Here is a 25,742-nt window from a genome sequence, read left to right as displayed (position 1 = left end):
ATGTCTGTATCTACTTATGTTTGTATGTGGTTGTCACAGTCTATGTCTCTGTGTGTGTGCCTGTCTATGTCTGCGTGTCTGAGTACCTTTCTTTGTGTTCATATATCTTTGCACATGTCATTATGTCTGTGTGAACGTATATGCATGTATGTGTTTGCCTTTGTGCATGTGTATGACTGTGCCTTATCTGTATCTATGTATATGTGTGTGCATGTTTTTGTGTGTCTATATTTGTGTGTCTCTACATATGTCTGTGTGTTTCTGTGGGTGGGCATGTGTGTGTGTTTGTACGTATGTCTAAGTGTATATATATATCTGTTGCCTGTGTGTAAATGTGTGTCTGTATATCTGTGTGTCTATGTGTTGCACATATGTATCTGTTTTTGTCTGAGCAAATATCTGTTTATGCATGTGTTTGTCTCTGCAACTTTGTGTATGTGTGTGTGTGTCTGTGAGAGTCTGTTTATATATCTGTTAGTGCATTTATGTGTACCTCTGTAATTGTCTGTGCATATGTGCATTTCGGTGGGTATCTTCGTATATGTCTGTGTGAGTTTGTTTTCATATGTCTGTGTGTGCATGTGTCTGTGCCTATGTATATATCTGTGTGATTGTGTGTCTGAGTCTGTGTGTACCTGTGTCTATGTCTGTGATTGTACGTCTCTGCCTGTATGTCTGTATATGTCTTTGTATGTGCATGTGGATATGTCTCTGTGTATATATCTGTCTCTGTGTGTGTCAATCTTTAAGTCTCTATTACTGTTTGTGTCTGTATCTGTGTGTCTGTATATATGTCTGTGTCTTTATGTGCATGTGTCTGTGTTCATGTGTGTGTCTATATATATTTGCATGTGTCTGTGTGTATCTGTGTACATCTGTGTCTGTAAATCTGTGGGTGCATGTGCACATGATTGTATGTTGTGTGTATATGTCCTATATGCATGTCTGTTGTGTCTTCTGAACATACTCCGTGTGTTCCTGTGGTGTGTGTCTGTGTACAGATCTGTGTGTGTGTCTGTCTGTATGTCCATATGTATCTGTCTATATGTCTGCGTATATCTCTGTGAATGCATGTGTGTCTGTGTGTCCATGTGGGTTTCTGTGCATAAGTCTGTGTCTGTATGTGTGTGTTTGGTAGATGCCTGTGTATGTGCCTGAGTCTATATCTATATCTGTGTGCATATGTGTCTGTGTATAAGTGTGCCTCTGTATGTCTGGGGGGTGAATGTTTGTGTATCTGTGAATGTGTCCATGTGTCCGTGTATGTGCATTTGTGTCAATTTATATTTGTGTGGATATATATATCTGTGTGTACATCTGTTGTATATGTATGTCTGTGCACATCTGTGTAACTGTGTGTAGCTGAGTATATGTGTGTATCTGTGTATGCTTATGTACGTCTGTAAATGTGTCTGTGTGTATTCATGTGTTTGTTGGTGTATGTTGGTGTTTCCGTATATATGCCTCTGTGTCTGTGCGCATATGCATCTGTGTATGTCTCTGTGTGCACATTTGTCTGTGCATGTGTGTTTGTGTATATGTCTCTGTGTGTCGGTACATCTGTGAAAGCATGTAGGTCTGACTGTGTGTCTGTTTTTGTGTAGCTCTCTGTGTGCATGCAGTTGCATGTCTGAGTACAGGTCTGAGTGTGCCTGTGTGTCTGTATTCATGCTATGTGTATCTGTGTTCTCTGTGTGTGCAATATCTGCGTCTGTGTTTATGTACGTGACACTGTGTGACTTTCTCTGTGTATGCATTCTGTATCTGTGTTTATGTTTGTGTGTGTATGTATCTTTGTGTCTATCTATCTTTCTGGGTGTTTCTCTGTGTATGTCTGTGAGCCTGTATATATGTCTATCTGTGTCTCTGATTGTTTTTGTATGTCTCTGAATGTATGTGTGTGTCTCTGTGTGGCTATATATGTCTATTTCCATACATCTATGTGTGTGCATCTGAGTGCCTCTGTACATGTCTGTGTGTTTCTCTGTATATGTTTCAATATGTAAGCACTTATCTGTGTTTGTATTTGTATGTGCATGTATATGTGTATATGTATACATCTGTGTGTCTGCTTATGAATGTGTGCATATTGTATTTATGTATATTGTACGTAGGTGTGTGTCTATGTGTGTGCTTTAGTATGTCTCTGTATCTGTGTGTGCATGTGTGTCTCTGTATATTGTAGTGTATGTGTATATACCTATGTGTGTGCATGTCTATGTGTCTGTGTATGTCTGTGTGTGCATGTGTCTCTGTATGTCGTGAGTGCATGTGTCTGTGTACATGTCTGTGTCTGTGCATGTCAGTGTCACGTGTGCAAGTATGTATCTGTATATGTTGTATACCTGTACCTGTGTGCATTGTGTCTATGTGTGTTAGTGTCTGTATATATGTCTGCATGCACATGTATGGCTCTGTGTAAATGTCTGTGTGCCTGGGTATATGAATATGAGTGCATGTGTTTTTGTGTGTCTATGCTGTGTACATGTCTCTATGTGCATCTGTGTTTCTATGCATAAATATGTCACTATGTCTCTGTGTATATATATTTGTGTCTGTGTGTGCATGTGTGCATCTGTGTATGTGACTATTTGTGTCTCTCTGTGTTGCATTGGGTATATCTGTGTATATGTCTGTGTGTGTCTCACTCTGTCTCTGTGTGTATATGTCTGTGTGTTCATGTATGTCAATGTATATGTCTGCGTCCGTGTGTCGGTATTTCTATATATTTGTATATGTTTTTGTGTCTGTGAGGTTGTAGATGTGGGTCTGTGTATATATCTATGTGTCTCTGTTTATGTCTATGTGTCTCTATGGTGGAGTGTCTGTACATATGTGTTCCTGTGTATATGTGTGTTATGTGTGCATGTTTATGTAATTGTGTATGTAAATGTCTGTGTGACAATGTGTATGTCTGTGTCCCTGTGTGTACATGTGTCTCTATATATGTCTGATGTCAGTCTGTGGAAGTGGGTGTGTATGTCGTTTTCTGTGTGCAAGTATGTGTGTCTCTATGTGTGTGTTCTTGTGTGCCTGTGTCTGTGTGTACACATGGGTGTGTGCCAGTATATGTTTTCTTGTGTCTGTGTACGTTGTCCATATATACACACACGTCTGTTTATTTGTGTGTCTGTGTGTGCATATGTCTGTATCTGTGCATGTATAGTTTTAGTTCGTGGATACATATGTGCATGTATTGTGCATATGTTTTTGTATATGTCTATGTGTCTGTGTTTATATCTGTGTATATGGCTGTGTGACTGTGTTTCTCTGTACATGTCTGCTGTCTCTGTGCATGCCTTTAATTGTACAGGTCTGTGTCTCTGGTGCACATGTGTTTGGTATATGTCTGTGTACGTCTGTCTATATGAATTTTCTGCGTGTGTGCATGTGATTCTGTGTGTATGTCTGTGTCTGAGTGTACGTGTGTATGCTCTTCTCTGTGTGTACACATGGTCTCTGAGTATATGTATATATCTGGAGTGTGTCCATTTCTATGTGTAGGATAACATGGGATTTGTCCTTTTAGCCTTGCCTTAGGGAACATAGATTATCTTAAAGCAATGTCTTTTCTGTATGGGCACAGAAAGACAATATTGTGCTTATAACTTGGGAGTTGATTGACTCCAATATTTACTCCTGGGCATCTGCTTTCTTAACTCAAGTTGCCCTCAGTTCCTAGCACCCCAAAAGCAGGATCCCAACGAGGGACAGGACGGATGCAGGGCAAGCAGTGAGTTATGTGCTACCCTGGCATCGAAATGGGCCAGGCCAAAGTGCCACAATACTCAACTACAAGTTGAGGGCATGATCATGGAGAATGCTGTCATGATCCAAAAGTAACAATGAGATTTGGATCCTGCTGGGGTTAGGAAGACTAACCTGGCCTGAGGACTGTGGTCTGGATTATATAGTGAATGTCCTCAGGAAAAACCAAACTTTATATCTCTTACTGTGCTCATATAGAATAACATTGTTAGAAATATTAGAAGTAGATTTACTATAACTATTTAAGTAGATTACTAGCTCACACCCTGATACACCCTTGTTTGAAATCACACCCTTGAGTGGATCTCCTTAGATGAGATTTCCTTAGATGAGATTTTGTTAATTTCCTCAAGAAATGGTCTTACCCTTCTTTGTTGATTTGTTGATGTTAAACCCACCTTTGTGTCACCACCCTATGTAATTTCCTATATAAACTAAGACTGTGGGGCACGGAGAGGAGATAGAAGAGACGGGGGGAGAAAGAAGACAAGGGGGAAAGAGACAGAAGACAGAGGAAGAAGACAGAGGAAGAAGACACAGAAGCAGAGGCAGAGAGACAGATGCAGAGAGACAGGCGCAGGAGACAGACGAAGAGAGTACAGTGGCACACACATAAGCAGAGCACAAGGTGAAAGAAGTGAGAGTGAGCAGGACAGAAAGGGGAATATTAGAAGATCCAGAGAGAGATCGAGAACGGGGAGGAAGCAACGAGAGAGACGGGAGTGTATAGAGAGGAGATTGGAATAAACTGCGATTGAGACCAACCAGCTTGGCTCCATTTCTGCCTTCGCCTGCCTCATCATTGCCATCAACCTCCCCGGGGTGGGGAAGCGGCGTGAGACTACTGATCGCGGGCAGCGGGAGAGATAGAGCCCCGCTTGGGCCCTCTCTCTTCTTTCTTGTGTTTTTACACATGTATGTCTCTGTGTCTGCATGTCTGCGTTGCACATGGGTGTATGTCTGTGTATGTCTATGGGTTTATATGTGTGTATTTATGCTTGTGTGTATACATTATGTCTGTGTTCATTGTGTATATTTGTGTACATGTCTGCATGTGCATGTGTCTGTGTGTTCCTGCATCTCTGAGTATTGCGTTTGTCTATATATACCTCCCTGTCTCTGTATTATGTCCACTGTGTTTTCGTCTGTCCCTGTGTGTCTCATGTGTGTTAAGTGTGTGTGCATGTGTGAGAGTCTGTATATTAAGTCCACTCTGTGATTGTGTGCATGTGGGTGTATGTCTGTTTATATATTTGTGTGAGTTTATGGGTTTATAGGTAGTTATAGGTTCATCTGTGCATATCTGTCTAGGTATATATCTGTGTCTCTGTGTATATGTCTCTGTGTCTTTCTGTCTCTCTGTATGTCTCTGTGTTAGTGTAGCACGTGTGTGTATATCTGTATGCGTCTTTGTGTGCAAACCTGTGTGTCTGTTTATAAGCCGTAGCTGTGCTGTGCCTGTGTGTGTGCATGGGGAAAGTTCTTGTATATGTTAGTATGTGTCTGTATGTCTGTGGGTCCCCGTGGGTGTGTCTATTTATGTCTCTATGAATATTTGTCTGTATATTGTATACATTTCTGTGTGTGTGTGAGTGTATCTGTGTATATGTCTGTCTGTGCATATCTGTGTAGCTATGTATATGTCTGTGTATTCAAGTGTATATGTATATATCTGTGTGTCTCTGTGGGTCAGTCTGTGTGCTTTACTTCTGTCTCTGTGTGTCTGTGTATATGTCTGTGTCTGTGTCACTGTGGCTATATAGATCTGTGTTTCTGTGTGTCCATGTCCATGTCTTTGTGTGCATATGTGAGTCTTTTCATATGTCTGTGTTGTGATTTTGTGTATCTATAAGTGTGTCTGTGTATGTCTGTGTGAGTCTCTGAATGTATTTGTATATACGTGTCTGTGTATGTTTCTCTGAGTTTGTACATATTACTGTGTCTGTACACACATGTCAGGGTATATGTCTGTGTTTTCCTGATTCTGTGTGTATATGTTTGTTATGTGTGTGCATGTGTGTGATTTTGTATACGTCTGTCCCTGTGTGTTTCTATGTGTGTCTGTTTGCGCATGTGTGTATCTGTGTTTGCATTTTTGGTGTGTCTATGTATATATCTGTGTTGTTAAGTGTGTGTGTGCACATGTGTATATATCTCTACACAAATGAGTGTGCATTGTATGTCTGCCTATATGTGGTATGCCTTTATATGTATGTGTATGTGTATCCATATATATTTCTGTTTTTCTCTCTGTGTGTATATGCCTATGTCTCTGTGTGAATATGTGTCTATGAGTCTGTGCATGTTTCTGTATCTGTGTGTGTCTCTGTATATATGTCTCCATGTGTCTGTGTGTGCCTTTTTGTGTTTATACGTATTACCTGTGTCTGTGTGTCTGTGTCTGCATATATGTCTGTTTTTGTCAATGTGCATGTGTGTTCATTTATATATCTGTTGTATTAGTGTATGTCTCTATGTGTCTATACATCTGTGTGTCAGTATGTGCATGATTTTGTCTGTGTGTATGTTTGTGTGTGCACATTTGGATGTGTGTCTGTGTACATGTCTGTGTCTCTCTGCATGTGAATTCGTGTCTGGGTCTATTTCTATGTTTGTATCGATCTGTGTTAGGGTGTGTCTATGTGTTTATATTTGTGTGTGCTCATGTGTTTTTATGTGTTTTTCTCTGTATGTCTGTGTGTGTACATGTCTATGCTTGTGAATATGGCTCTCTATATATCTCTGTATATATGTCTGTGTGTCTGTATGTGCTCATTTTTGTGAATATGTATAAGTCATTATGAATGTTGTGTATGGGTATCTGTGTATATGTCTCTGTGAGTCTGTGTATATCTGTGTGTATCCGTGTGTGCATGCATGTGTCTGTCTATACTTACATCTGTGTGTTTTAATGTGTCTCTGTGTGTGCATATTTGTTTCTGGGTATATGTCTCTTTGTGTCTCCAATGTGTCTAATGTGTCTCTACATATGTCTTTGTGTGTCTGTGTATATTTGGGGGTGTCTGTGTATATGTCTGCCTCTCTCTGTGTGCAGGTTTGTGTGTGTTTTGGTATATGTTTGTATATCTGTGTGTACATATGTATGTCACTGTGTATGTATTTGTGTGTGTCTGTGTTTCTCTGTGTATAAATGTTCATTGTCTTGAGTAAACTTATCTGTATACGTTGTGCCATATGGTGGTCTGCATATATGGCTATGTGCCTATGTCTGTGTGTCTCTCTGTTCCTTTTGTGTATGTATGTTTGTGTATATGTTTAAGTGTATATCTATGTCTGCATATGTCTGTATGTGTCTGTATATCTATGAGTCTCTGTGTATGTTTGGGTGTATATCTCTGTGTGTCTCTCTGTGTGTATATGCCTGTTTGTCTCTGTGTGTAACTTCTTATGTGTCTGGGTCTTTTTCTATTTCTGCCTGTATGTGTATATCTGTGCATATAATTGTCTGTGTTTCTTTCTGCATCTGTTAGTGCGCATGTGTGTCTGTGTGATGTGTGTGCTTGTCTGTGTATGACTATGTGTCTATATACATATGGTTCTGTGTGTCTTTGTATATGACTGTGTCTCTATGTGTGTGCACCTGTCTTTGTGTGCATGTGTGTGTGCATGCAGATATGATTGTGTATTTCGTTCTGTGGGTAACTACTGTTTTTATGTGTATGTCTGAGTGTCTTTGTGTGCATCTATTGTCTGTCTGTGGTTGTCTGTGTGTATATGTCTGCATATCTGTACATATTTGTACATGTATTTGGGTTGCTGTGTCTGTGTATCTGTGACCGTGTTGCATATATATCTACATATTTGTTTATATGTATCTGTATATCAGTGTGTGCATATCATTGTGTATGTCTGTGCATGGCTGTGTCTGTTTATGTGTCTGTATCTGTGTTTATGTCTGTGTGTAAGTGTGTCTGTGTGTGATCCTATGTGTGTATGTTTGTGTGCAGATTTATCTGTGTATATGCATGTATCTCTGTGTGTGCATTGTGTGTGTCTTCTATGTGTGATTGTCTATATGTCTATGTGTGTCCCTGTGTGTGCATTCATGTATGTGTCTGTGTGTAAATGTCTTTGTCTTGTGTATGTGTCTGTGTGGGTTCGTGCTTCTACGGACACATCTCTGTGTGTCTCTGTGTGCCTATGTATATGTGTATATGCCTGTCTTGTTCTGGCTTTGTCTGAATGTGTCTGTGATTTTGTGTGTACATGTGTGTGCCTGTGTATATGTCTGTGTCTCTGAGTTTGCATTAGGTGCATGTCTGTGTATATGTCTCTATATGTCTGTGTGTGTCTTTGTCTATATATGCCTGTGTCTCTATGTATATGTCTGTGAGTCAATATGTCCTTGAGTGTCTCTGTATGTGTTTGTTTGCACTATGTTGTGTCTATGTATATATATATATATATATCTGTGCATGTATATGTGCATGAATATGTTTGTGTCTCTATATGCATGCATGTGTTTGTGAGTCTATGTCTGTGTAGCTGTGTGCATACACGTGTGGATGTCTATGTATATGTGTGTGCCTGCATGTGTTTCTGTGTATATATCTGTGTGCATATGTATTTCTATTGTGCACATGTCTGTTTGCTTAATCTTCTCGGAATCTCTGTATGTCCATAGGTCTGTGTGTGCATTATGTTTGTCAGTATGTGTGCATGAGTGCTTCTCTACATATATGCATGTGTCTCCTTATGTGTCTCAGGGTGTATATACTTGTCTATGTATCTTATGTTCGTTTGTGTATATATATATTCTGTGTGTCTCTGTATGTATGTATATGTGTGTAATTGTGTATGTCTGTATATATTCATGTCTGTATATCTCTATGTGTGCCCGTGTTTATGTCTCTGTTTTTGTGTCTGCATGTGTCTATTGGTGTGGTCTGTGAATATGAATGTGTGTGTGTTTCTATTTCACAGTATATGTCTTTATGCATCTATGTTGCACATGTGTCTGTGTGCACATGTGATTATGTCGGTCTACTTATGTCTGTTTATCTGTATATGTATGTGTGTATATGTCGATATCTATGTGTCTGCATATATATCTGTGTGTATATCTGTGTGTCTATGTGCAGATTTTTGTGTTCTAGGCATCCCATTGCTCATTGATTTACTCGAGGGCATCAGTAACGTCTCCATTGTGAGACTTGTTGTTACTGTGTTTGGCATATCGAATATACCACGGGGAGCCTGGCAGGCTCTGCCATGCAGGTGAGAGGTGAGATATTCTCGGTAGCTTGCCAGGTTCTCTGAGGGGTGGAAGAATCAAACCTGGGTCAGTCACGTGTAAGGCGAATGCCCTACTGTTATGCTATCGTGCACACCTGTATTTGTGTTTATATGTCTCTGTGTCTCTACACATGTATCGCTGTATATGATGTGTATGTGTGTTCATGTATGTGTCTGTGTATATGGTGTCTCTGTGTATTCATTGGCTTGTGTCTGTGCACATTGGTATGTGTACGTGTGTACATTTCTGTTTGTCTCTATGTATGTCAGTGTGTCTCTGACTATATGTGTTTATCTGTGCATGTGTGTGTGAATATGTCTGTTTGTATATATGTACATGTGTGTTTGATTGTGTTTGTATGTCTATGAATATATATGTGTATCTCTTTGGCTGTGTATGATTCTCTGTGTGCATTTGTATGAGTCTGTGTGTGCATATCAGTGTGTCTCTGTACGTGTTTGTGTGTCTTTGTATAAGTTCCATCTGTGCATACTTGTTTGCATGTGTCTGTGTATTTGTGTCTATGTATATGTCTCTGTTTATGTATGTGCTTGTGTGTATATCTGTGTCTGTGCGTATCTGTTTTTTATGTGTGTGCATTACATGTATCTGTATATATTGTACATAGATACGTGTGTGTCTGGTCTGTATATATGTATTTCTCTGTGTAAGTTTGTGGCTGTGCTTGCATGTTTGTGCTTTTGTGTGGACATGTATGTGTGTCTCTGTGTGTTTCTGTGTATATGAATGTGTGCACATCTCTGTCTGTGCATGTCTGTGTGTCTTTATTGAACATGTGTGTTTCTGTGTATATGTCTGTGCATGTGGGGATGTGTGTCTGTCTCTGAGTGTGCACGTGTGTCTATATGTCTGTGTCTCTTTTTTTATGTGCATATTCTGAGTGTGTTTCTAAGTCTATTCATCTGTATTTCCACATTTGTGTCTGTGTATACCTTTGTATTTGTTTATGTGTGATTCTGTCCACAAGTCTTACATATATATTGTGTCTGCATCTATGTATACGTGTGGTTGTAGCAGTGTGTGTGCTTATATATGTGTGTGTCTATGTGTTTCATGTCTGAATGTCTGTGTCTCTGTGTAGGTACATGTATGTGTCTGTGTAAAAGTGTGTCTGTATATATGAATCTGTCCACATGCGTTCTTCTGTCTATTATATCTTGTGTATATTTGTGTTTTTGTGTGCATTTTTCTGTGTCTATGCATGTATCTATGTTGTCTTTGTGTGTCTATATGTGTGTCACTGTGTGTCTGTGAATGCACATGTATATACCTGTCTCTGTCTATGTTGCATTGGGTGTGTGTCTGTGTATAGGTTTCTGTGTGTAACTGTGTAATTGTGTGTCTGTGTATTTGTCTTGTGTGTGTCTACACATGTGTGCACCTGTGTCTATATATGTTAGTGTCTGTGCATGCGGAAGTGTGTCTGTATATGTCTGTGTGTGTATCTGTGTGTGTTCTGGGTATATTTGTGTGCGTGTCCTGTCTATATGTCTGTATTCATGGGTATCTGTGTGTATATGTCTAGGTATATGTCTCTTTGTGTGTATGTGTACATTTCTTTTGTGTCTGAGCATATTATCTGTGGTGTCTTTGTGTGTCTGGTATATGTCTGTGTGGGTCTCTATTTCTATTTTTGCGCACGTGTGTCTGTGTATATGTCTGTTTCAGTATGTTTCTGTGTATATCAGTTAGTGTACAAGTGCATGTTTTTTCTGTGTATGTCAGTGTGTGTGCATATGGATGTGTGTCTGTATACATATCTGTGTTTATATCTCTGTATGTGTATATGTCTGTATCTCTGTTTGCATGTGTGTTTGTGGCTGGGTATATTTTTGTGTGTCTATGTGTGTTTTTATATCTGTGTGCATGTGTGTATATGTGTAAGTATCTGCTTCTGCATGTCTGTGTCTGTGTATACGTCTAGGTATATGAATTCATTTCTGAGTATATGTCTGTGTGTGCACACCTGTTTGTGTGCATGTGTTTCCCTGTATGTCTGTGTGTCTCTGAGTGTATGCGTGCCTGTGGATGTGTGTGCATCTATGTGTTTGAATGTCTGCATGAGTCTGTGTATTCATTGTATTCATTTTCTGTGTCTGTATGTGTATATGCCTGTGTGTGCACTTTTGTGAGTCTGTGTAAATGTGTGTTATGTCTGTGTACGTGTGTGTCTGTGTGGTGTTTTTGTGTTCTGTCTGTGTCTTGAGCATATGTCTGTGTGTGGTTGTGCGTTTATGATAGGGGGGCAGGGGAGTGTGCAAGTCTGTACAATCTCTGCAGAGAGTGCCCAGAACGGGGCAGGGGTGGGTGTGGTCAGTGTGCTCCAGTCAGAGCTGCAAATGGACAGAGGGCGCAAACACTGTCCCCCAGCTTACCAGCAGCACAGACACAGTGCCAGGGCTGGGTCCCACCACACCTGTGTGTTCCAGGGCTGCTGTGAGCTTCTTTGGATGATGACGGCATGGCCTTCATCACCGCTGCTCAGGAAACACTGGTGCCTGCATGCAAAGGGCAAGGCCCGAGGGGCTGCACCCCTTCCACCCTGTGTGGGCCACAGTAAGTCTCTGTATATGTCTGTAGGTTTGTCTTTGTGTGTGCACTGTAGGTTTGTCTTTGTGTGTGCATGTTGGTATGTGTTAATGTCTCTTTGTACATGTGTGTTTGTGTCTGTCTTTGTGTGTCTGTGTATATTTATGCACACATGTGTTGTGTCTTTGTATGTCTGTGTACATATGTGTGTATATGTACGTGTCTGTATATTTGTGTGTGCAATGTATGTGTGACTATATCTTTTTATACATTTGTGTGTCTCACCGTGTGCACATGTGTATGCATTTGTGTCTATTTGTGTCCGTATGATGTCTATGTGTCTACATATATATCTACGTGTTTGTGTATTATGTAGGCATGTGTTTCTGTGCATGTGTTATTTGTGTATAGGTCTTTTATTTTGTGTGTCAATCAGTTTATATGTGTTATCTATGTGTGCAGTTTGTGTCTTGGTATGAATGTGTACCTGTGCATAAATGTCTGTATATGTCAATGTGTATTGCATGTGTCTGAATCCGTGTCTTTGTGTTATATGTATCTGTGAAAATGTTCGTGTGTGTCTGTGTGTCAGTTTATATATCTGTGTATACTTCTGTGTCTGTCAAGAGTCTATGTGTCTATATATCTGATGTCCGTGTGAATGTGTGTGTCTGTGTGTCCATGTGGGTATGCTGTGTACATGTATGGTTTTCTATGTGTAAATGTGTATGTCTGTGTATCCCTGTATATATCCATTTGTGATTGTGTATATGTTTATATGTGAACATGTCTCTGTGTGGCTATGTATATGTCCATGTGTATCTGTATCTATTTGTATCTCTGTGTGTTTATGTATGTGCATGTATATGTACGTGTCTGTCTTGTGATTATGTCTATATTCCTTTGTCTCTTTTCTATGTGTGCATGTCTATATCTGCATATATATTTGCTGTGTCTTTATGTCTGTTTGTGTGCTTGTGTCCCTGTGTGTGGTTCTGCTTTTGTCTATGTATATATCTGTGTGTTTGTCTATGTATATATCTGTGTGTACGCATGTTTGTGAGTCTGTGTATATCTCTGTGTTTTGTGTCTGTATAGGTGGGTATGATTATCTGTATATGTCTGTGAATCTCAGTTTGTGTATAAAGGTGTCTGCTTGTATGTTTGTTTCTGTAATATATATGAATGTCTGCTATGTCTTTTTTTTGTCCTGTGTGCATGTGTGTCTTGTACATGTCTGTATGTCTGTGTATACTCAATGTGTTTCTGTGTATATCTGTGTCAGTGTGTATCTGTAAGTTGTGTGTTTGTGTATATGCATGTGCTGTGTATTTGTGTGGCTGTGTATATGTCTGTGTACCTCTGTATATCCACACGTTTGTGTGTCTGAGTCTGTGTATTTGTCTGTGGTATGTTTGTGTTTAAATTTGTAAATGTATGCTTCTTTGTTTACATTTGTGTGCCTGTGTGTGCCTGTGAGCTTGTGCATTTGTCTAGTGTGTTTCTGTGTGTATATATTTGTGTATAAGGCTGTGTGTACATTTGTGTGTCTGTGTATAAGTCTATGTGCACATTTCTGTTTCTGTGCATTTGTCTAAGTATGTCTGTGTGTCTGAATCTGTGTCTACAGGTGCATTAGTCTGTGTAAATGTCTGTGTCTACATGTGTCTGTGTATGTGCATGTCTCAGTGTACATCTATTTGTGTGTGCATGTGGGTGTATGTCTCTTTGTGTACGTGTGTGTCTATATGTCTGTTGTATGCACATGTGTTCACACTTGTGTGTCTGCATGAGCATGTATTTGTGTCTGTGTGAATGTCTTTGTTGTCTGCATGTCAGAATATGTCTGTGTCTCATTCCTGCATGCATGTGTACATCTGTGTCCCTCTGTGTGGGTCTGAGTATATATGTGTGACAGTGTGTAGGTGTATGTCTATTTTTATGTATCTGTGCATACGTCTATCGTGCATGTGTGTCTGTGTATCTCCGGGTGTGTACCTGTATGGCTGTCCATACGCGTGTGTGTTTATGTATTTATCTGTGTGTCTTTGTGTGTCTAGGTGTCTGTGTCAGTGGGTGCACATGTGTCTGTATATATCTGTTTCTGTGTGTATATATCTGTTGTGCGTGCATGTGTATACATACACATCTATGCGTGTATATGTTGTGTGTGCATGTGTCTATGTTTGTGTGTATATGTGCATGTGTGTACATGTGTGTGACTCTGTATGGATCAGTTGTGTGTCTGTGTTAGCATATGTAAGTCTCTATATGTCTTTGTGGCTCTGTGTACATGTGGGTGTGTATATCCCTATGTGTCTGTGTATATGACAGTATGTATGTCTGTATATTGCCTTTTTCTGACTCTGTGTCTATGTGCATATTAGTGTGCCTCAGTGTGTCTGTATATATGTCTGTGTTTTGTCTGTGTGTGCATGTGTGTCTGTGTCTGTATGGGTGCATGTGTGTCTGTGTATGCACATCAGTGTGAATCTGTGTATATGTGTGTCTTTGTATATTTAGTCTCTGCTGTGTGTACATGGGGGTATCTGTGTATCTGTATATATGTGCACGTGGGTATCTGTGTATATGTCTGTGTGCTTGCATGTATGCGTCTGTGTACATGTTTCCGCATATCTGCATAGGTCTGAGTGTGCACATCAGTGTATGTCTGTGTATATATCTGTGTGTGTCTATTTTGTATGCATGTGTACGATTTGGGTATGTATGTGTGGCCTTGTATATGTGGGTCGATAAATTCATCTGTATATCTATGCGTGCCTGTGGATGTGTGTGCATCTATGTGTCTGAATGTCTGCATGTGTCTGTGTACTCAGTGTATTCATTTCCTATGTCTGTTTCTATGTGTATATGCCTGTGTGTTCACTTTTGTGAGTCTGTGTATATGTGTTTTGTCTGTGTGTACATGGGTCTGTGTATATGTCTGAGTCTCGGTATATCTGTCTGAGTGTACATGTTTGTGTCTGCATATGTGTATATTTGTGTGTTTGTATAATTCTCTATCTCTGTCTATATGTCACTGTGGGTCTCTAAATGTGTATGTAAATATCTGTGTGTATGCATTCTGTATGTTTCTGTAGAAATGACTGTAACTGTGTCTATGCACATACTGTATCTATGTCTGTGTATGTATGTATATGTGTCCCTGTGTGTCTGTGTATATGTCTCTGTACATGTGTATGTATCGGTGTGTGCATCTGCATGCCGGTGTGTGCCTGTGTATATGTCTCTTTCTGTGTGCCTGTGCTGTCTGTCTATATGTCTGTGTGCCTGTGTATATCTGTACATTCTGTGTGTGTCTGTGTATATGTTTGTGTCTGTGTCTATATGTCTATGTTTATCTGCGTCTGTACATCTGTACATATGTCTATGTATGTCTCTATGTGACTTTGTGTGGATATGTGTGTCTGTGTCTGCATGTAGGTGCAGGTCTGTGTTAATGTCTGTCTGCACATGTGTGTGCGTCTATGTATATATCTGTATCTGTGCATATGACTGTGTCTATATAAGTGTGTGTCTCTGCCTCTGTATATGTCTGTTTTGTATCTATGCGAGTTCATGTGGGTCTGTGTCTGTGTTTATGGTTGTGTGACTTTTGGCTGCATGTGTCTATATGTGTGCGTACGTCTTTCTGTGTATATGTATATGCATATGTATCTCTGTATCCACTGGTTGTGTAACTGCATGTATCTGTGGATATCACACTATGTGTCTTTGCGTATGTCTGTGTGTGCATCTGTATGTCTGTATTTAGGTGTATGTCTCCATTTATGCATTTGTGTTTATCTTTGTATATCTATGTGTCTTTGTATATATGTCTATGCCTATGTGTTCATGTGTGTGCGCATCGTGTTTGTGTATATGTCTATGCAACTCTGTGTGCATCTGTGCGATGTGTATATGTCTAGGTATTTGTATATATGTCTGTGTGCACGTGTGTGAATTGTGTCTGCATCTACATGTGTGCATTTGGATATGTCTCTGTGTATATGTGTCTATATATCTATATATCTGAGGGTGTCTATGTGTCTGTGCACACCTGTGTGATTCTATGTATATATCCGGGTGTGTCTCTGTATGTCACTCTTTGTTTCTCTGTGTTTGTCTATGTGTGTATCTGTTGGTACATACATGTATCGGTATATACGTCAGTGTGTATCCCTTTGTGTACATGTGGGGGTGTCTGCATATATGGCTATGTTTGTGTGTGCTTGTCTATATGTCTTTGTGTGTATATATCTGTCTTCATTTTTCTTTGCACATATTGTGTCTGTGTGAATGTGTGCACGTGTGTACACATGTCTGTGGCTTTACATTTGTATGTCTGTATATGCATGTGTGTCTATGTGTGTCTGCATGTATCTGTGTGTATATGTCTGTGTGTGCAATTTTCGGTGTCTATGTACATATCTGTGTGCTTCTCAGAGTGAGCATGTGTGTGTGTCTGTATATCTGTGTATCTCTGAGTCTGTGTATGTATGTCTTTTGTTTGTGTGTCTCTGTATATGTCTCTGTGTGTTTGTGTGTACTGTGGGATTATGTCTGTGTATATGCCTATGTGTATTTGTATGTATGCTCCTCGGTGGGCATATCATGTCTATTTCTATTTTGCATATCTGGTTTTATGTCTGTGTGTGTCATTTTATGTTTGTGTGTGTCTGTGTATATGTCTGTCTGTATACACTGCTGTGTTTCCTGGTATGTTGCACGTATCCGTTTTTGTCTGTGTAAATGTCTGTGTGCATGTCTATATATATATGTATATATATATATCTTTGTGTATCTGTGTCTGTGTATACGTCTGTCTGTGCACTTGTATGTCTATGTATACGTCCTTGTCTTGTGCGCACGTGGAGGTGTTTGCGAGTCTCTGTCTTTATATTTCTGTGTGCATTTGTGTCTCTGTGCATATGTGTATATATACATATGTCTGTGTTACATGTCTTTGTTGGGTCTGCATTTCAGTTTGTGTCTGTGTAAGTCTGTTTATCTCAGTGCATATATGTTTCTGAAGACTATGCACATAACTTTGTGTCTCTGTGGGTCTCTGTCTCTGTTGTGTATATTATCAGTGTCTTTCTGTGTCTACATCTCTGTGTGTGTCTATGTGTATTCTCTATGTCTGTGTGTGCAAGTGAGTATCTGTCTGTCTGTGTGCATGTGTCTGTGTGCTTGTGTGTCTGTGTAAATGTCTGTGTGTATGCATGCATGTGTGTACACCTGGGTCAGTGTATATGTGTGTATGTGTCTATTTACATTTCTGTGTCTCTGTGTACATTGTGTTACCACATGTAAACGTATTTCCGTGAAAATGTGTGTTTCTGCATAAATGATGTGTTGTACACATATAAAAATATTATTTGTGTCTGTGTAATGTCTGTGTGCATACATGTGTGTGGTCTGTATATGTCAGTGTCATTGTGCATTTGGCTGTGTGTCTGTTAATGTCTCTCTGTCTATATTTCTGTGTGTGTTCATGTGTCTGTGAGAGTCTGAGTGTCAATTTATGTTTGTGTATGTCTACATTTCTTTGTGTTTGTTTCTTTGTGTGCCTGTGAGTGCTGTGCGTGTGTATGCACATTTGTGTATGTGCATATGTTTGTGTGTCTGTAAATGACTGTGTGTGCATATGTGTGGTGCATGAGTGTATGTCTATGTCTGCGTGTGTATGTCTGTGTGTGTTTCTGCCCACATGTGAGTCTGTGTATGTCTCTACATTGTCTGTGGGTCTACATGTTGGTATGTTTCTGTATGTATGTCTGTGTGATCTCAGTTTATGTATATCTGTGTCTGCATGTTTGTGTCTCTGTACGTCTGTCTGTGTGTATATGCGTCAGTGTACATGTTTATGTGTTTGTGTACATATCTGTATCTATGTTTGTTTCTGTGTGTCTGTGTATATGTATTTTTGTGTATGTATGTTTGTATATATGTCTAAGTGCATATCTATGTCTGCATATGTCTGTGTGTCTCTGTATATATCAATGAGTATCTGTTTATGTTGGGTGTATACCTCTGTGTGTCTCTATGTGTGTCTATACCTGTTTGTCTCTGTGTATCTGTATATGTGTGTATACATATATGTATATGTATACTCTGTGCCTTTGTATATGTCTGGGTATATGCCTATGTGTGTCTGTATGTGTATATCCGTGTGTGTATATATGTCTATTTCTCTGCTTGTGTTATTGTGCATGTGTGTCTGTGTACGACTGTGTGTATCTTTGTATAGGATTGTGTCTCTGTGTGTACACTTGTCTATCTCTTTGTATCTGTGTGTGTCTGTGTGCATGTAGACGTGCTTGTTTTGTTCTGTGGGTAGCTGTGTTTTTTTGTGTATGTCTGAGTGACTCTGTGTGCATCTATCATCTGTTTGTGGTTTTCTGTGTATATGTCTTCATGTATGTACATATGTGTGTGCACATGTATTTGGGTTTCTATATGTGTCTGTGTATGTGAGTGTGTATTGCATATATATATTTGTATATATGTATTTGTGCATGTATATGTGTGTGAATGTGTCTCTAGGTGTGTGTTTGTGAGCATATATCTAGCTGTGTCTGCAATCTGTATATGTATCTGTGTATATATGTGTCTACATGTGTTTATGTGTATATATCTTTGTGTATGTATTTCTGTTGTGCACATGTCTGCGTGTTTGCTTACTCCTCTCTGAATCTCTGTGTGCCCATGTCTGTGTAAGCATTGAGTGTGTCGGTGTGTATGCATGAGTGTTTCTCTGCATATGTGTATGTGTTATCTCTCAGTGTGTATACACTTGTCTGTGTATGTATATTGTGTGTGTCTCTGTATGTACACGTGTGTACTTATGTGTCTGTATATATCCTGTGTCTGTGTGTCCCGTGTCTCTATGTGTGCCCGTGTTTATGTCTCTGTGGTTCAGTCTGCATGTCTATATGTGTGTATATCTGTATGTTATGTATGTCTGTGTATGTATATTCATGTGTATCTGTGTGTGCACATCTGTATGTATATGTTTACAGGTGTCTTTCTATGACTGTGTGTGCCTGTGTCTGAATGTCAGTGTGGGTCTTTGTATATGTCTGTCTGCACATGTGTGTGTCTCTGTTTCTGTACATGTCTGTTTTATATCTATGTGAATTTATGTGAGTCTGTATCTGTATTTATGGTTGTGTGAGTTTTAGGTATATGTGTATCTCTGTGTGTGCATGTCTTTCTGTGTATATATATGTGGGTGTGTATGTATTTCTGTATACATTGGGTGTGTAACTGCATGTTTCTTTGGTTATCCCACAATGTATCTTTGTCTATGTTCATGTGTGCATGTGTGTGTCTCTATCTTTATGTGTTTTTGTTTATCTTTGTATGTCTATGTGTCTCTATATATGTATGTCTACATGTTCATGTGTGTGTATCTGTGTGTCTGTGTATATGTCTGGGTTTCTGTGTATATGCCAGCATCTGTTTCTGCATGTGTTTGTGTGTATTTCTCTATGTATGTGTATATGTCTATGGGTCTCTGTGAATGCGTATGTATTTGTGTCTGGGTATATTTATGTCTCCGTGTATGTGTATGTCTATTTGTGCATTTATGTGTGTGTATGTCTCTGTACGCGAAAGTGTGGTGTTTATGCATCCTTATGTGTATGTTTGTATGTGAATATGCATGCATATCTGTGTATATGAATGGTTTTCTGTGCATATCTGTTGTGTATACATGTCTCTGTATATCTACATCTCTGTGTATGCATATATTTTATAATGCATGTCTCGCTGTATGCATGAGTGTCTCTGTATGTCTGAGTGTGTGCGCATGTTTGTGTTTGTGTCTGTGCCTGTGTTTATGTATATTTCGATGTGTCTGTGTCTGTGCAATGAGTGTGTATTTCTTGGAATATGTATGTCTTTGTGGAAACATGTGCATTGTTTCTGTATGAGTCTGTTTTTTATATATGTATATCTGTCATGTAGCTGTGTGTATATTTTTTCTGTGTCAGTGTCTGTGAGTGTCTTTGTCAATGTGTGTTTGCACATGTGTATGTCTGTGTATATATGCCTCTGTGTGTATCAATGTGTGTCTGTGAATATGCTATACGTGTTTGTGATTGTGTATTGGGATATAGGTCTGTATGTGCCTGTGTGTCTGTCTTTATGTTATGTTTGTCTTAATATCTGTGTATATGTCTGTGCATCTCTGCATGATCTTGTCTGTGATTGTGTGTATCCATGTGTCTGTGTTTCTTTGTATATGTTTGGGTGTACATTGTGTATTCTGTGTCTACATTTCTCTGTCTGTATACATGTGTGGGTCTGTGTGTCCATATGTGTGGGGGGTGTCTGTGCATGTGGATGTTTCTGTCTCTATATGTCTGGATGCGTGGAACTGGTTGTGTGTTTGTGCATATGTCTATGTTTCTCTGTGTCTGCAGGTGTATATTAGTGTGTGTCTGTCTGTCATGATGTGCATATCTTTGTATATGACTATATGTGTCTTTGTGTTTAGATGTGTCTGTGTCAATATGTGTTCATGTGTGTGCTGAACTGTGTCTGTGTATACAAGTGTGTATGTGTCTGTGTGCATTTGCATATGTCTGTATGTGTGTGTGTGGGTGTATCTTTGTGTCTGTGTCTGCATGTTTGTGTGTCTTTGTATATATGTATGTCAATTTGTGTCTATGTTATATGTGTGTGCATGTTTCTTCCATGTCTATATATACGTGTCTTTCTCTCTGCTCTGTGATTCTATATACGCATGTATGTAGATGTTTGTGTTAGTGTGTTGTGTTTGCATTGGGTGCCAGTCTCTATGTGTCTGTATCTCTGTGTCTCTTTGTGGACTGTATGTGTCTCTGAGTGTCTGAGTATCTGTCATTGTGTATATCTTTGTGTGTGCATGTCTGTATGTGCATGTCTGTATGTGCATGTGTGCTTTTCTAGGTATATATATATATATATCTGTCACCGTGTCTGTGTGTGAATGTGTCTATCTGTGTGTTTGAATATATGTCTGTGTGTGTTTCCTTGTGTATGTTTGGGTGTATCTGTATCTCTGTATATGCATATGTGTTGCGTGTCAGTGTTCATATATTTTAGTGAGTATGTATTTGTGTTCTGTGTGAATATGTGTATGTCTTGTGTGTGTGTGTATTTCTTTGTTGTATACATAGCTGTATGCATGTCTCTGTGCATCTCAGTGTGTCCATGTCTGCACATGTGTGTGGGTGCAGATGTGTCGCTGTGTGTGCATGCATATGTCATGGTATATATGTGTCTCTGAACATGTGTGTCTCTGAACATGTATCAGGTTCTGTGCACTTATCTGTGTTTTTGTGCATTTGTGCATCTCTGTGTATATATATGTATTTATGCATAACTGTGTTTCTATATATTGTATACACGTCAGTGAGTATGTGTCTGTAAGCGTTCCTATGTTTATGTCTGTGTGTGTCTGTGTGCATGAGTATGTCACTGTATGTCTCTTTGAGTCTATATAAAACTGTGTGTCTATGTGTGAGTCTGTGCATGTGTCTGCATTTCAGTGTGTCTGTGCATGTGCGTGACCCTGTGTATATATCTATTTATATGCTTATGTATATCTATTGTCTTAGTTAACATGTGCATTGATATATGTCTGTATATGTCTATGCATGCATCTCTGGGTGTCTATGTCTATACATGTGTGCATCTATGTGCGTCTGTGTATGACATTTTTCTGTGCCCAGGTGTGTCTGTATGTGACTGTGCATGTGTTGCTGTGTATACATCTATATGTGTGTCTTGTGTATTTGTCTGTGTTGTGTGCTTCTCTGTGTGTCTATCTCTCTGTGTATCTCTAAATGTCTGTGCATCTGTATATATGTCTTTATGTGTGTAGTATGTTTGTGTGCATAAATGAGTATATGTGTATGTATCTGTGTCTCTATATGTGTGTGTGCATATGTTTGTTTCTGTGGCTATGTTTATTTTGTCTCTGTGGTTTTTTTTTTTCTTTTTGGATCACACCCAGCGTAGCTCAGGAGTTATTCCTGGCTCTGCACTCAGGAAATACTCCTGGAGGCGCTTGGGGGAACATATGGGATGCCAGGAATTGAATCCAGGTCTGCCGCGTGCAAGGCAAACACACTACCCGCTGTGGTATCACTCCGGCCCTCGTTTCTGTGTGTTTATACATCTGTGTGTGTGCATGTGTTTGTGTCTGTGGATATGTCTGTGCGCATGTGTGTGCAACTGTGTATGTTTGTGTGTCTATGTGTGTTCATGGGTGTGTTGGTATGTCTGTACATAATCGTATATCTATATGTGTCCCTATGTACGTATCTGTATATATGGGTATCTGTCTTTATGTTTATGTCTGTGAGTGCAAGTTGGTTTGTCTCAGTGTATCTGTGCATGTATCTGTGTGTATCTCTCTGTATATGTATATATCTGTGTGTCTGTATGTGAGGTGCTTGTGTCCGGGTATATGTCTATGTGTATGTATGCATGTCAGCCTTATATGCTTCTGTGTTCTGTGTGTGCATGCAGGTATATGTTTGTGTTTATGTGTCAGAGTCTCTGTATGCCTGTGTTCCATATTTGTGTGTCTGTGCATATGTATGTGGGTGTATCTGTGTTTACATGTGGTTATGTATCTGTATGTGAATCTATTTCATGTTTGCATGCCCGTCTGTGTGTCTGTACATATGTATGTGGATGTGTCTCTGTGTGTGCATTGTGTTTGTGCCTGTGTATTTATCTGTATCTCTTTGTGTGTACATGACTATGTGTCTCTTGTGTGTATGGGTATATGTCTGTGCTTGTGTATTTGTATGTATGTCTGTGTGTGCATGTGTATCTATGTGTGCGCATATGTCTTTGTGTGAATGCATATTGTGTGTGCATGTCTCTGTGTAGCACTGTTGTGCGTGTCTGTGTGTCTCTGTGGGTGGGTGTGTATGTCTGTGTGTCTCTATGGGTGTGTATGTCTGTGTCTGTATGGATATATATATATATATATATATGTGTGTGTGTGTGTGTCTGTGTGTATGTCTGTTTGTAAGAAGAGGGTGGCAAGTCTGTACAATCTCTGCAGAGTGCCCAGAGCGGGGCAGGGGTGGGTGTGGTCAGTGTGCTCCAGTCAGAGCTGCAAATGGACAAAGGGCGCAGACACTGTCCCCCAGCTTACCAGCAGCACAGACACGGTGCCAGGGCTGGGTCCCACCACACACGTGTGCTCCAGGGCTGCTGTGAGCTCCTCTGGATGATGACGGCACGGCCTTCTTCACTTCTGCTCAGCAAACAATGGCACCTGCATGCAAAGGGCAAGGCCTGAGAGGCTGCACCCCTTCCACCTTGTATGGGCCACAGTGAGTCTCTGTATATGTCTGTACTTTGTCTTTGTGTATGCATGTGGGTATGTGTTTGTGTATGTCTCTCTGTGTGTCTCTGTGTACATGTGTGTCTGTGTATGTTTGTGTGTGTTCATGCAGTGTCTTTGTATGTCTGTATATATGTGTGTGTCTATGTGATCATGTCTATGTTTATACATGTCTGTGTCGCTGTATATGTCTGTGTCTCTGTATATGTATGTGTCTCTGTGCATGTGTTATCTGTGAATATGTCTGTTTTGTATGTGTCCATCTATATGTCTGTGCATATGTGTGTATTGTCTATGTGGGCAGTTTCTGTCTCTGTATGAGTATGTATCTGTGTATGAATGTCTGTGTGTATGGGCATGAGTCTGTGTGTCCAGGTAAATATCTGTGTCTTTCTGTTCATTTGTGTATGTCTGTATGTCTTCATGTGTACGTCTGTGTAAATGTCGGGGTGTGTGTCTGTGTGTTTCTATGTTTAGCTGTGTGTCTGTATGTCAGTGTATATGTCTCTGTGTGTCTGTGTATATTTGTGTGTCAGAGTCTGTATGTATATATGTCTGATGTTTCCACGTGTGTGTGCATGTAAGTGTGCTCTGTATGTATCTGTTTCTCTGTAAAGGTGTCTGTGTATATGTCTGTGTGTAATATATCTGTCTTCTGTTTACATTATGTGTATCTATATATATATATATATATCTGTATACCTCTGTATGTGTGCATGTGTGTCTGAGTCTGTGTATTTGTCTGTTGTCTATGTGTGTCTATATTTGTAAATGTATGTTTCTATGTTTACATTTGTGTGTCTGTCCATATGAGTGTTTGAGCATTTGTTTTGTGTGTCTGTGAATATGTGTGTATCCGTGGATAAGTCTCTGTGTGTGCATTTGCATGTCTGTGTATAAGTCCGTGTGCATATCTGTGTCTGTATATGTCTGTGTGTGCACATGTGTTTCTGTGCATTTTTCCCATGTATCCCTATCTCTGTATGTACATGTGTTAGGCTATGTACATGTCAGTGTATCTACATGTGTCTGTGTGTGCATGTCTCTATACATCATTGTATTTGTGTGTGCGCAAGTGGGTATGTGCGTATATGTATACGTCTGCCTCTTTGTGTGCATGTGTTTGTGTACATCTGTGTCTATAAGTCTATGTCTATATGTCTGTATATGTGTGCTCGCAAGTGTGTGTCTGTGCGAGTATGCATATATCTGTATCAATGTCCTTGTTATCTGTGTGTCTGTATATGTCTGTGTCTAATTCTCTATGTGTATATGTCTTTCTATGTGTACATGCTGTGTGTGGGTCTTTGTATCTCTCCATGTCTGTGTGGGTGTGTGTATTTCTCCGTATGTCTCTGTGAGACACTGTTTGTGCATGTGTATCTCTGTATATGTCTGCGTGTATCTGTGTACATATGTGCATTTCTGTATAAATGTGTCAATTCATCTGTTTTCAAACCTGTGTGTGCATGTGGGTGTGTAACTATTTGTATATTATCTGTGTATGCAGGTGAGCAGGTGTAAGTCTGTGTACATCGCTGTTGTGTTTGTGTGTGTGCGTGCAGGTGTCTGTGTGTATATGTCTGTACCTATGTGTGCGTATGTTTGGTGTACATATATATATGTGTGTGACTGCATACATTGGGGGGTGCCTGTGTAGGACAGTTGTATGTCTGTTTCTTTGTGTGTCTATGTCTGTGTTTCTGTGTGTATATATGTGTATATTTGATTGTGTTTATGTTTCTATGTATATACCTCTGTATCTTATGCTGCCATAAGTGTCTGTGTCTATGTGTGTATTTGCATATGAGTATATGTGGATGTCTGTATATCCATCTGTAAGTGTCTGACTGCACTACTTCTGTCTGTGTGTCATGTGTTTGGGATCATGTGTGTGTATATGTCTCTGTGTTTCTATGTATATATCTGTGTGTGCATGTGCGCATGTGTATCCATATGTGCATCTGTGAGTTTGTACATGTCTGTGTGTTCATTTATCTATGCACACATGTCTGAATATTTGTGTCTCTGTATATGTCTGTCAGTCTGTGCATCTTTATTCATGTCTGTGTGGAGATGTGTGTCTTTGTCTATGTCTGTGTGTACCTGCATTTGCACTGGGTGTATCTGTGTATATGTACTTGTGTGCCTTGTGTGTCTATGTCTGTGTCTACATGTCTGTGTGTCAGCATGTATGCATCTGCATATCTGTGTATATACGTGTGTGGGTATGTGTCTATATGGCTGTCTGTATACATGTGTATCTGTACATGTCTTTAGGTGAGTTTGGGTCTCTCTGTATCGCTGTGTATACATCTGTGTCCCAATGTCTGTGCATGTATGTGTCTATGGGTATATGTATATCACTGTGTGTCTATATATATCTTTGCATGTCTGTATGGATATATCACTGTCTATGCAAATGTATCCGTGTATATGTATGTATGATTGTCTCTGTGTGTCTATTTGTGTCTGCGGCTCTGTGTGTGAAAATAGGTTTATATTTGTACGTGTTTCTGTGTATGTTTATATGTGTGTGCGTGCATGTATGTGTATCTGTCTATATGTCTGTGTGTCTCTGTATATATGTCTGTGAGTGACTATGTGTGCGTGCGTGTGTGTATATCTGTGTATATCTGAGTCAGTGTCTGTACATATGCCTGTGTGTTTACATGTGTATTTATCTCTGTGTGCCGGTGTATGTCTGTGCACATGTCTATGTATGCAGGTGTATTTGTACATTTCTTTTTTTTTCATGTTTGCATTTCATTTATATCCCTCCACCAATGCCCATTCTCCTCAATCAAT

This window comes from Sorex araneus, chromosome X, assembly GCF_027595985.1.
Source record: "Sorex araneus isolate mSorAra2 chromosome X, mSorAra2.pri, whole genome shotgun sequence".
Taxonomy (NCBI): Eukaryota; Metazoa; Chordata; class Mammalia; order Eulipotyphla; family Soricidae; genus Sorex; species Sorex araneus.
The sequence above is the reverse complement of the archived record's forward strand: the minus strand, read 5'-3'. Positions refer to the sequence as shown.